This window comes from Trichosurus vulpecula, chromosome 4 (genome assembly GCF_011100635.1).
Source record: "Trichosurus vulpecula isolate mTriVul1 chromosome 4, mTriVul1.pri, whole genome shotgun sequence".
Lineage (NCBI taxonomy): Eukaryota > Metazoa > Chordata > Mammalia > Diprotodontia > Phalangeridae > Trichosurus > Trichosurus vulpecula.
In genome coordinates, this window is record NC_050576.1 from 173,440,635 (window position 1) to 173,454,678 (window position 14,044).

Here is a 14,044-nt window from a genome sequence, read left to right on the forward strand (position 1 = left end):
CTGGTCTGTTGTAAAACCTTCCCAACTGGTATCTCTGCTTCAAGTCTCTCCCAACCCTAACCCATCCTCTACACAGCTATCAAAGTGATTTTCCTAGAATTTTGGTCTGACCATGTCACCCTGGAGTCAGTACACTCCAGTGGCTCTCTATTATCTCTGGAATCAAATATAAAGTCCTTTGTTTTCTTTTTTTCATTTAAAGCTCTTCACAACTTGGTATCTTCTTAATTTTCCAGTCATCTTGCATTCTACTCCTGGCCACACTCTCCATGATCCACTTGCACTGGACTATTCACTATTTAATGCATTTGTCATGCTTTGCACTAGATATTCCCCTGTGCCTGGAAGGCTTTCCTCCCAGCTTCCCACTCTTAGAATCTCTCACTTCCTTCAAGACTCAGTTCCTCCAGGAGACCTTTCCTGTTCCCCACCAGATGCTAGTGCCTTCCTCTCTAAGGTTACCTTCAGGCATGTTCTGGAGCCAGCTAGAACCACAGAGCCAATTGTTAAATTTTCAATGTGAGCATCTACACAGCTGAAATTGTTAAATGCTACAAATCAGGGCTTGATTTTTTTCCTGATTGTTTAGACTTAATATGGAGTCAATGATGGAAAAAATGTCAATGATATAGGTCAAACTTAAAAGCATGCATGCACTTTTTTTGAGAGTTAAACATTTACCAGCACACTCTTAGATCACCTCTATATTTATGTTGTGTGTTCTGATTTACACACGCTATTTCCCCCATTAAAATGTAAACTTCTTGAGGGCAGGGCGATTTTTGCCTTTTCTTTGGATTCCCAGGGCTTAGCACAATGCCTGGCCCATAATACATGCTTTAAAATGTTTACTGACTTTATATCTGGGCCCTTATTAGTACAAAATTTCTACATGCATGCTGCTAACTTCAGACTCAGACAGAAAAATTTGGAAACAATATAATCACTTCCAAGTCTATATAAGAAAAAATAAAAATAAAAAACATTTTAACATTTCCTTAATCAGTAATTCTATAATCATGCAAAGTAAAAATCTCTTAATGAAAAAGGATGTAATTCTTGATAAACAGGACATATTGTTGAATAGAATTGTAAAAATGGCTGTTTAAATATATATATGTGTATATATATACATATATGTATATATCTATGTGTGTACCTATTAATTTATATATATATGTATTTGTGTATATATGTAATATACAAAATAAGGACACACAAACACACATACACACATACATGCATGTAATAGAGTGTGTTGGCAACCAAAAATGGGCTCCTTAGCACTTAGTCAACAAGTGCCCTTGACTAGTTTGGCTTTTTCCTCTGAACTGAATGCTGTTTGTATGTTGGACTGGAGTAAGCTTGTCGGCCGCTTCACCTTGCTTCCCTTGCTTAAGCTGATGGAAAGAACCTGTGCTTTCCCGGTCAACCCCTTCACCTTGCTTAAGCTGATGGAAAGAACCTGTGCTTTCTTGGTCAACCCCTTCACCTTGCTTAAGCAGATTGAAAGAACCTGTGCTTTCCCTGGCGTACCTTACACCCCCGCAGAAGCCAGATGGTTAAAAGCAGCTCCCATTGGAGCCAGAGGCTGCTATAGCCACAGCCGAAGCAGGAGCTGCCAGTAGCAGAGCTGACCTACAGGAGGAAGCTGAACAAGGACTTCAGGCCAGTGGGTAATCTTTTTACCCTTTTACCATAGGGGGGAAGCATGATTTTTGGATGAATTAAAGTTACCTGGTGTACAGCTTACACATTACATAGATGACATCATGATACAGGGAAAGAATATAAAGGAGGTGGAGGAGAGTTTAGCATTATTAATTGACCATATGAAAAGCAAAGGATGGGAAATCAACCCCGCAAAGGTTCAAGGGCCAGCTCAAACTGTAAAATTCTTGGGGATACAGTGGAATAGAGGACTGTGAGAAATTCTCCCACAAGCTTGACAAAAAATCCAGGATTTTCCCACCCCTACCAATAAGAAAGAGGCCCAAAAGTTCATAGGGCTATTTGGTTATTGGAGACACCACATCCCACATTTGGGACAGATTTTAAAACCCTAGAATAAAGTCAGGAGCTAAGGTATGGATAAAACGGAAGCCAGATGATATTCCAAAGGCTGCAGAAGTTATAGCCCATGGGAAGGACAACACTGTAACAGTTGTCTATTCAGGGGAAAATAATTACCAAGTTGTACCCCTGAACCATATATTTTACCGTGAATAGGTTATAATAATAGATTCACAGACTCCACAGGTATGGCTGATGCTGGTAAATGCCATAAGCCACTCAGAGGAAAGGTGATTAGCGGATGAAAACTTGTACATCTGGGGAAAGGCTGGGAGGACAATCCTAGTCTCTACTTAGGATGGGATCCTCTTAGTTTAGTTTTCCCATTGTGTTTCCTTGTACATCTGGGGAAAGGCTGAGAGGACAATCTTAGTCTCTATCTAGGGTGGGATCCTCTTGGCTTCCTCATTATGTTCCTTTTAAAAAGAAACATTTCCCACCTGAGTTTGGCTCTGATGTTGGATCTTTGCATAACTGAAATCTCAACCAAACTTGAGATGATTTTATTTGAAGGATAATAGCCCATACTTGTCTACTCTTTTTGTCCTTTGTTTTGGCTAACATTGTTGCTAGTTCTGTTTCCTTTAGGCTTAAGCACCCTGCACTTTCTGGTGACTGACTAAGCACATAGCATTCTTGGAATTCCTGCCAGCTCGTTAAAGAACTGACCTCTGGAATGGGACTTTTTTGGGGCAGGGCCATCTCTACATCCAATTTCAGCATGAAGAAGCTATGCAAATGAGACCTTCATCCCTTACCCCAAGATTTTGAGCCCCAATCATTCAAGGGGGGTGGGAATGATGATAGTGTTCTAGGTTTACTTGTTTTGTGTTATCCTTGCTATGTTTTATTATTATGATATTGATCCTATGTAATGGATCAAATGCACGCGTGGGTTCGAATCCCATCCTCGTCGCCAAATGTATTAGGAGGGCAGAGTTTATAATCTCAAAGAGGATCATATACATGTCTGAAAGGTTCGGAACTGCCGGATATAAGAAACTCTCAAAGTAGGAGGCAGAAGAATCAAAGCATATATTTAGGCTCCACAGTAACCAACCCATGAACCAGCATCCCCATTTTGACATATTAATGAAAAGTTTCCAGGCCCAATAAGTACACCTTACAAGAGTAACCAGGAGGTTACAGAGAAGCATGATTGCGTAAAGCAAAATCATGCTTTCCCCCTCTATGGTAAAAAGATTACCCATTGGCCTGAAGTCCTTGTTCAGCTTCCTCCTGTAGGTCAGCTCTGCCACTGGCAGCTCCTGCTTCGGCTGTGGCTATAGCAGCCTCTGGCTCCAACGGGAGCTGCTTTTAACCATCCGGCTTCTGCGGGGGGTGTAAGGTATGCCAGGGAAAGCACAGGTTCTTTCAATCTGCTTAAGCAAGGTGAAGGGGTTGACCAAGAAAGCACAGGTTCTTTCCATCAGCTTAAGCAAGGTGAAGGGGTTGACCAAGAAAGTACAGGTTCTTTCCATCAGCTTAAGCAAGGGAAGCAAGGTGAAGCGGCCGACAAGCTTACTCCAGTCCAACATACAAACAGCATTCAGTTCAGGGGAAAAAGCCAAACTAGTCAAGGGCACTTGTTGACTAAGTGCTAAGGAGCCCATTTTTGGTTGCCAACACATAGAAGCACACATTTGCCTCTATTAAGCTAGCAATCTAGGCAGTAATCAAAGCCTGGTACTGATATGGACTAATAAAGATCATAAGTTCAGATGGCTTAGGTTAAGATTTAATGAGCTAGGAACATCCCTTGGTTATTTAGGAAAATAAAGATTTAAGTGAGCTATCTGAAAACCTCATTTGAGCAGAAGTGGATTAATTCTTTCGAGGCTCTTTCTACCATAAAGCAACTAGCTAACACACTTGTATTAGACAGGCCCCAAGCAAAGATGACCCTAAAGTGACCCCTTCCTTCCTCATTTTTGAATCCTCCAAAATGAATCTCAGCTGAACAGTTAATCTAACTCCAGTAAAGTCATCAGTTAGAACCTAACTGCTAACTTTGACACTGGCAGAGATTTCTCCTGTAAAGATATTCATTTTAAACAATTATCAAACAGTCCCTTACTCAAGAAGGAATGGAAAATTACACTATCTCCAACCCATTGAGAAGAGCTCTCATTTGTTGCTATCTGTTTGTTTTACAGAGTGTAAAAGTCAAATTCCAGACCCTTGTGACCATGCATCACCCCACAATAGCATTCAAGATGAAAAGATGCTGGACCTTCCTTTTAATTGAAAAGGAGCACCTATGAATTCATTCATGGTAAAGGGAGAGATGTTGGAATTGGGAGAAGCCACAGTGAGGAAAATCATGTGATAATTGGACTTTGGCCTCTCCTAGATCATATCTACTTTTTTTCTCATTCTTTAACACCACTACTTTTATCCAGTAATTTTAACTCATCCTTATATCATGCTTTATAACCAAATAACAATATTTGCCTTTTCTCTCTATCTCTCTCTGGAGTAAATATAAGAAAAAGAGGAAAGGGGTTCTTCCTTAACATAGGCATAATGATGGGCAGGGCTGGTACCTGGAGCAGACTGCAAAGGAAAAAGCAAGGAAAGGGTCTTTTTTTGGAGGGAATGATAACCAATATGGGAGAAAAGGAATCTGGAAGTTTCTGCTTCATCTCACATGGGATAGATGGTGGAAAAAAAAGATATGACATCTTCATTTTGCCTGAAAAACTGTTGGATTGGCTCAGTACAGTGCCTGTCACATAGCAGGTGTTTAATAAATGTTTATTGGCTAACTAAGAGGCTATGTGCTGCTTTTCAACAATAAAATATTTTTAACAAAGAAGAATAAAGGTGGATTCTGGGTCAGATTGTAAAGTCACTTGGGCATTTTCAGTTTTTTCTCTTCAATCTCTTTCAATCCAACAAAAATGTATTAAATATCAGAAGAGAGATCAGAGCCAGAGATATAAATTAGAGAATCATGTGATACAGCATGAGAATGGATGAGTTTTCTGTAGGAGATATAGCAAAAAGAAATGAGAAGTGATTCTGTGGCTAAGATGTGGAACCCATGTAGGAGACGAGATAGAGAAGGTGTAGGCTGAGAGGTAGGAGGAAAACTGAGAGAGCTCAATGTCACAAAACCAGGGAAATGTAGGGTTTCAAAGCAACAGCTTTAAGTGCTGTGAAATCAAAGATAATCAGAACTGAGAATGAATTATTACATTAGGTTACGAGGATGTCACTGGTGGTTTTAGAGGGAGTAGAATAATAATATGGAGAGGCAAGTTTATAAGGGAAAAAAAGAATGTGTAAAATGGTAAAAAAAAAATGGTGATGGCAAGTGAAAAATACTCTCTGAAGAAGCATGAAGATTAATGGAAAGGAGAGAGTAGTTAGGACCAGCACGCAGGACTGAGGAAGTTCTACCCTAGTTGAACATTATTTCTAAGTGGAGGGAAATGATCAGGTGGAGAGAAAAATTGAAGGTGAAGGGGTGAGGTGGGGAATAATTGATCAAGGGAAGTCCTGGATACTTTAGGAAGAGATGGGACCAAGAGCACAGGTAGAAAGTTTAGACTTAGAAAGCAAATAATAGGAAGGAAATCTACAAGAATTTATTAAGCACCTACTAGGCACCAGACAGGCAGCCAGGTCACTCAGGGGATAAAGTGCTGGGCCTGAAGTCAGGGAGACCTGAGTTCAAATCCAGTCTCAGACACTTACTAGCTGTGTGACCCTGGGCAAGTCACTTAACCTCTGTTTGGCTTAACCTACCAGAGGAAGAAATGGCAAATCACTCCATTTTATTTACCAAGAAAACTCTATAGACTGTATTGGTGTGCTATAGTCCACAAGTCTCATAAAGAGTCAGATATGACTGAATGAATCAAAAACAACATGTGCCAGACACTCTAAGTGCTTTACAAATATAATTCCATTTGATCCTCAGAACAACCATAGGAGACATTACAGTTATCCCTTCCATAATGCATGGGGAAGGGAGAATGTTAGGGGCATGGTGCCCTCATGATCTGGAAAATCTGTAAAATGTTTTAGCCCTCCCTTTGTACCAGTGAAGTATGAATTTTTCTTTTTCTTTTATGAGGTGTTTATAGTACCTTGTTGTAAAATTTGTGTTGATATTATATGTTGATATGATGTGTATAGTAATACATATATTTTATGCATTTTTTTTTAGTTTCTAGACTTTTTCTGTGTCATCTGCTGGCCTTCATGCCTCACCTCCAGCTTCTACAAAACTCTCCAAAAAATTCTCACTTAATTTCTTCTGCCAACCAGCGATATATTGAAACTGAGATATATCAAAACTGCAATGGGAAAAGTCACAATGTGGAAGGGATAACTATATTACCTCTATTTAACAGTTGAGGAAACTGAGGCAAATAGAGGTTAAGTGACTTGCCCAGGGTCACACAGCTAGTATGTACCTGAGGCTGTATTTGAGCTCAGGATTTTCTGACTCCAGATACAGCTGTTCTATCCACTGTGGCACCTAGCTACCCCAATAAGGGAGGAGAAAAGTATGGATGAAGATAACAGATATTTTGATATAAGGAAAGTGAAGTTAAGAGATATCAAGGTCCAGAAGACGACTTCTTAGCCTATTCCTACTAAATAGATTTGCTACTCTAGTTTTAGAGGAAAGAAAGCACGCTCCATAAAGCAGGGAATATTAACCCAGACACCCTAAAGTAATTCCCTAACCTATCAAGGCCAACAGGAAAGTCTGCACAAATTTGATGGGAAGGACTAGACAGAACTGAAGCCCAGCAATTTCTTGCAGAAGTGTGAAGGAAACCTTTAACAGTCTATTGACATAATCAAAGTCAGCAAAGTTGGGAATTGCTTTAATCAATACCACATGGGAAAATATAACAAAATGAGGTAATTGCCTATGAAAAGAAATTTAGAGTTTTTCCTTCAAAAGGATGACTACAATATCACTTTCCATGATAAATGAAGACTATAAACACACTGTCAAAAATATACATTGTCCAATGAATTAGAACAAAAATATTTTAGTTTGCTGTCAGTTAACTAGAAAAAGTTTAGATCTTAATTCAGGCCCAGGCAGGAATGATCTAATCGGCTACAAACAGCTTTACAGAGAGCATAAGTGATAAAAATTGCAAACAGATGATATGTAAATAAATATTTGCATCAAATGAAATAAATATTTAGAAGTGCTGAAAGCTCCCAATTATCTTGTTTTAATTGGTTCACATAGTAACTCATTTTTGACCATTGTACTTGGCTAATTAACACTTCAGTAGATATAGACCTTGGGGTCTTAGATCTTCCATGCTTTTGAACATCACAGGATTGTATATAGTGACTTCCTTGTATTTCATGGCTGGATAAATAAACCCTTCTTTGGAATAATACATATGTAGTTATGTACCAGGTGTTTCTTAAATGCAGGGTGATCCCTCTTCAGAGAAAGGGACTTTGAAAGAAGACTGGTGCTGATTGGCTCAGACTGTGGCACCAGATTCAGGGTGTAGAGAAAAATCTCACAGGAAGTGTTAAGGGTTATATCAAAATGCTGGTGTCATGATGCTGGCGTTGTGGTAATAACAGATGGTTGTAAACAATTCCCGGGCTTTCCAGGATTTGTCACTCTGAGATCATTAATAGGATGGGAAATGACTTGGGTGTGCTCTTTCACCAAACCAAGGGTGACATTCTCAAGATGGCTATTTTCCCTCATTCTTCTCTACTGACACGCTGTCCACATGAAAGCAGGTATCTCCTGGCATTCAACAGCCATAGTAACTGGAATAGACATCTTCATATTGAGAAACTTGCAAAGGACAGACTTTTTTTTACTCTCAACTAAATGCAACCATTGCCCATTTACTTCGTGCAGTGTCTTAACACTGCATATGTTCAATTAATCCACCAATCATCACATCTTTATTAAACACATACTACATTAAGTACACCTTGCTACAAACTCTAAAAGATGCGCAGATAAAGAAGAGAGACTCCCTGTCCTTAGGAGCTCGTAGTTTAGGAGGGGAGGCAGAAAGATAATAATGAAGAAGATGAAAAAGATGAGAATAATCATTCAAACCAGCATATGTCATATGCCAAGTAAGTGACAAAGAAGGTTAATGAAAAATGATAGTATAATTAGATGTATATGGACCCGGTTGAATTGCCTGACTCAAATGGTAGTTATTAACATTTTCAAGGTCAGCCAGGCAGGATAACTTCAGTCATATCACTCAGGGATCTATGCTATCATATTTAACATTTTTATCAATAATTTTGATATAGATACACAGATGTTGTCAATATCAAATTTACAGATGACATAAAGCTAGGATACATAATTAACACATTGGATGACAGAGTCAGGATCCAGGATGCCCAAGACTTCTAGTTGTTGTCTATCAGGTCTGCATCAGGAGACAGAACTGATTCTTGATTGAAGATTACTCAAGGAGAAGAGGTAACAGAGAGGGATAAGGCCAGCTCTCATATTGGGCCATCAAAAGATGCAGGCAGATGGCAAGGATTGGGTTCAGAAGGCAGAGCCTGGTCCCAATCATCATATCTAGCTAGAGCCTTAGCAGTAGCAATATCTTAACTACAGAGGTAACAGGGCCTACCAACCCAAACAAAGAATGTAGAAATAGGTAGATCCTGTTCTTAGTACAAAGTCCTAATCCATGAACTGAAGTGAGAAACATGAATATAAAGAGGACAGAAAGCTCAGAGCAAACAGATCTTGTTCAGTCACTCTGAACTTTTAGAGCCTTCAAGTCAGCTTATAGCAGTTGGGGCCATAAACTATTTACTGGAGCTTTAACCAGGGACAAGTCTGCAGTTGTGTTGCTAAAACCCAAATTAGGATAGAGATTCAGCAAAGGTCAGAACAATATAGCCATCAGATTACATTAAACCATTTAGAGTGTGCTGAAATTTTGTAACTCCCTGGTCTGAGCTGATCCTTATATCCCTGAAGAACATAGTACTGAACATCCAGAAAAGCATGAGCAGGATTCCAGAGAATATACATCAGGACCAAAACATGCCCTGATATTACCTCTAGAAAGCAAAGCTTTACCCCAATATCAAGTCCCAATTCAGGTAGTAAGGTTGGAAGAAGGAATACACAATGAAACAAGATGCCAACAATAAAGACCTATTATGTTAGGGGTGTCCAAAACACCCTAAATCCAGAAGAAGAGAACAATTCCACAATATCTACAAGCAAAGCCTTTACATATACATGCATACTTTGGCCACAAGTTCAATTAAGATCACTGGAAAAAGTGGAGTAAGACTTTAAAAATAATGTAAATGAAATGAGAAATTAGCAAGTATTTGTCCAACCATCTGCCAATAAAACTGACAATATAAATTAATTTTACAAAATTAAATTTACAAAAATAGAAACTGCCCAGATGAACATAAGAAACAGAGAAATTATGTAAACTTAAGAAATCTAAGAAAAAAAATTAATAGGCCATAAATGAACTCCTAAAGGGAAAAAATAAGAAAGATAAGGTAAATTTACAAATGAATTCTATCAAACATTAAAAAGTAAATTACAATATCATATAAATTATTTACAAAAATAGAAACAGAAGGGTTCCTATCAAAACTTTCTATGATACAAATATAGTCTTTATATCTAAATGTTAATCCAAAGTTAAAACAGAGAAACAAAACTATAGATAAATATTCCTCTTATCTATCAGTGAAAAAAATTAAATAAAATAATACTTAAGACATCACAGTAACATCACAAAAGTATTTACCATGATTGGGTTTAGATTATATATATCTGGGATATAGAAATGGTTTAATATTAGGAAATCTATAAATATAATATATCATTTTGGTAGCAAGAGCAATAAAATCTTATATAAAGATACAGAAAAGGCTTTTGACAAAATTCAATAACCACTTATCTTAAAAACCTAAAACTCACAGGAATAAATGGACTTTCCCTTAATATGGTAAATAGTATCTTTCTAACACCAGGAGCCAGCATTAAATAGCATGGAAATGAACTAGAGGCCTTTTCAGTATGATCAGGGATAAAAGCAAGATGACCATTATCAACACTACTATTTGACATTGCACTAAACTATTAGTTATAACAATAAGGCAAGAAAAAGAAATTGAGACAATAAGAATAAAAGAAACAAAAAGATTGCTTTTTCAAGATGATATTATGGTTTACCTAATGAACCAGAGAGTAAACTAAAAAGTAACTGAAACAGTAACTGCGGCAAAGTTGCAGTATATAAAGTAAAGCCACATATATTACTAATATGTCTGTACTATCACCTACAAAATCCAGCAGGAAGAAATAGAAAGAGAATATCCGCTTCAACAAACTACAAAATGAACGAAATGCTTGGAAACCCACCTACCAAGATACACAGAGGAATTATGTGCATAGAATTGCAAAATAATTTTTATAGAAATACATACCTAAGTCAGCAAATATTAACTGTTCTTGGGTAGGCTGATCCACGAAAATAAAAGTGGCAATATTCACTAATTTAATTTACTTATTCAGTGCAATCTCAAACGATTATAGAATCAGAAAAAAATAATAATGAAATTCATCTGGAAGAGCCAAAGGTTAAGAATCTCAAGGGAAGTAATGGGGGGAAAGTGGGAAAGAAGGGAGTCTAGCAATGTCAGATCTTATGCTATATACAAAGGAGTAATTATAAAACCACGATTTGGTACTGATCTTTAAAAACATAGAAGGTGATCAGTAGAACAGAAGGGTCATGCATGTAGAAGCATAGTCATATTGATAAACATAAAGAGCATAATTATTGGGTTAAGTACTCACTATTTGGTAAAACTGGAAAACAAAAATTAGGTTTAGACCAGCACCAAGATAGGCTACACACACACACACACACACACACACACACACACACACACAGAAGCAATTTAGATTGAACAATTTGCATAATAAGTTAGATGAAAAGGGAAGAAATTACCTTTTGGGTCTAGGATAAGGGAAGAGTTCATGATCAAATGAGGTAGAAAAAGTCAAGCAGATAAAATGGACAAATTTGATTACATAAAATTTGAAAGATTTTACACAAACAAAACCAATGCAGTTAAAGTTACAAGGGAAATAGTTAATTGGGGGGGGAGGGGAATAAGAACCTTTGCAGAATGTTTTTGCTATGAAGATCTCATTTCTAAGAAATATAAGCAGTTGATTCAAATGTATAAAAACAAGCACCATTTCCCAATAGATCAATGGTCAAAAGATATGAACAAGGAAACTTTGAAAGGAAGAAATCCAGTCATCAATTATATGAAAAACTACAAAATTATGAATAATTAGAGAAAGGAAAATTAAATCTGTTCTAAGGTTCTCTCTCATATCCATCAGACTGGAAAAAATGACAACTAAGGAAATCGTTGAAGAGGCCTTAGGAAAACTGGCATGTTAAGACACTGCTGGGACATTGAGTTGGTCTAATCATTTGAAAAAGCAATGGTAACTATGCTCCCAAAGCCTCTGAACTGTACATATCTCTTGTCCTAGTGAAACCACTACTAGGCCTATATCACAAACTGATTAAAGAAAGAGGAAAAAGTCCTAAATGTAAAAAAGAAACTTTAACAGCTCTTTTTGTTGTGGTAGAGGGAATGCCCATATATTGGAGAATTGCTAAACCATTTATGTCACATCAATGTAATGAAATCTTATTGTTTCATAAAAACATGATTAAAGAGATAGTTTCAGAGAAATCTAGGAAGATTTATATGAAATGATGCAGAGCGAATAGAGAATTCAAAGAACAATTTATGCATACAATAACAACATTGTAAAGAAAAACAACTTTGAAAGATGAACTATGATGAACATAATGATCAGCCACTATTTCAGAGAACTAACAAAGCATGCTACTCACCTCCTGAGAGAGGTGATGGATGAGACGTGTTCTGGACATGGGGAATTTGTTTTGCTTGACTAAGCATATTAGTTACTAGGGTTTTGTTTTTCTTTTCTTTTTTTTTTAAGTGGAGGGGGGAAATAGGAGAGAGAGGAAAGCTAAGAATAGACTCTCACTCTCTCTCCCACCCCCAAATAAAAAAGGCCAGCTGAAGTTACAAATATGCAGGATAGCTGTAAAAGTCATACGTTGAATATATCATATGCACTGTACAATAAAGACTCACAATTTCACCCATAATCCTCTTTTAGTTTCTGCAGTGCACATAAAAATCCTGATTTTATGTGGTGTTTATTAAATTCAGAAGAAAAGAAAAAATAAGTAAAGAAGGCTATTGTAACAGTTCAAGGAAGAGGAAATAAGGGGCCTGAAGTAAAATGGTGGTTGTGTGATACTGAGAAAGGGTCAGAAATGAGAGCAACTTATTCCCTTTACTTCTTATAAATATTTACTTCTTCAAATCCTCTGCCATGGTCTTCCCTTGACGTCTCATTGTGGTGTGAAAGTATCTTTGGGTTCTCTAATATTATGTCACTGAAACACAGCTTTGGGCAACTTGTACCAAGCAGGAAAGGTTCTGATCATTGGCCTGGTAATGGACTGTGTATCTATTACCCCAGGCCCAGCCTGGCTGAGTTTAAAGAAGCCCACTGCATGAAAATGAAAAAAAAAACTAGAAAAAGAACAAATTAAAAATTCCCAATTTAACACCAAAATGGAAATCCTAAAAATTAAAGAAGAGATTAACACAATTTAAAGTTTTTTTTAAAAAACCTATTGAATTAATAAATAAAACTAGAAGCTTGTTTTATGAAGAAAAAACACCAAGAAAATAGATAAAGCATCAGCTAATTTGATTTACAAAAAAAGAAAGAAGAAAACCATATTGTTGTTTAGTCATGTCTAACTCTTCATGACTTCATGTACCATACTGTCTATAGAGTTTTCTTGGTAAAGATACTAGAGTGGTTTGCCATTTCCTTCTCTACAGGATTAAGACAAACAGAGATTAAGTGACTTGCCCAGGGTCACACAGCAAGTAGTAAGTGTTTGAGGCTGGATTTGAACTCAGGTCTTCCTGACTCCAGGCCCAACACTCTATTCACTGAGCCACCCAATCGTCCCTATCAAAAATGAAAAGGGTGAATGTACCACCAAATTAAAATGAAATTAAGACAATTATTAGGAGTCATTTTTCTCAATTATCTGTCAGTAAAATTGACAATCTAAGTGAGATGGAGGAATATTTATCTATCTAAAACCAAAGGCAAGCATTATCTGTAATGGGGATAAACTTGAAGCCTTCCCAATAGGATCAGACATTATCACAAATATTCAATATTGTACTAGAAATACTAGCTATAACAATAAGACAAGAAAAATAAATTGAAGGAATGAAAATAGGCAATGATGAAATAAAACAATACTTTTTTGCAGATGATATGTTGGCATACTTAGAGAACCCTAGAGAATCTACCAAAAAAAACTAGTTGAAACAATGAACAACTTCAGCAAAATTGCAGAATATAAAGTAAACCCACACAAATCATCAGCTTTTCTATATAGCTCCGACAAAACTCAACAAAAATAAATAGAGAAATTCATTTAAAATAACTGCAGATAATATAAAATACTTGGGAATCGACCTCCCAAGACAAACACAGGGATTATATGAACACAATCACAAGATGCTTTTCTCAAAAATAAAGACATATCTAAACAACTGGAGAAATTGTAATTGCTCATGGGTAGGCTGAGCCAATATAATAAAAAAAAAAGTTAATTTACTTATTCAGTGCCATACCAATCAAACTATCAAAGCATTATTTTACAGAGATAAAAAATGATAACAAAATTCCTCTGGAAGAATACAGAGTCAAAAATATCAAGAGAATTAATGAAAAAAAAATGTGAAGGAAGGTGGCCCAGTAGGTCCAAATTTTAAACTCTATTACAAAGCAGTAATCATCAAAATAATCTGGTACTAGCTAAGAAATAGAGTGGTGGATCAGTGGAAT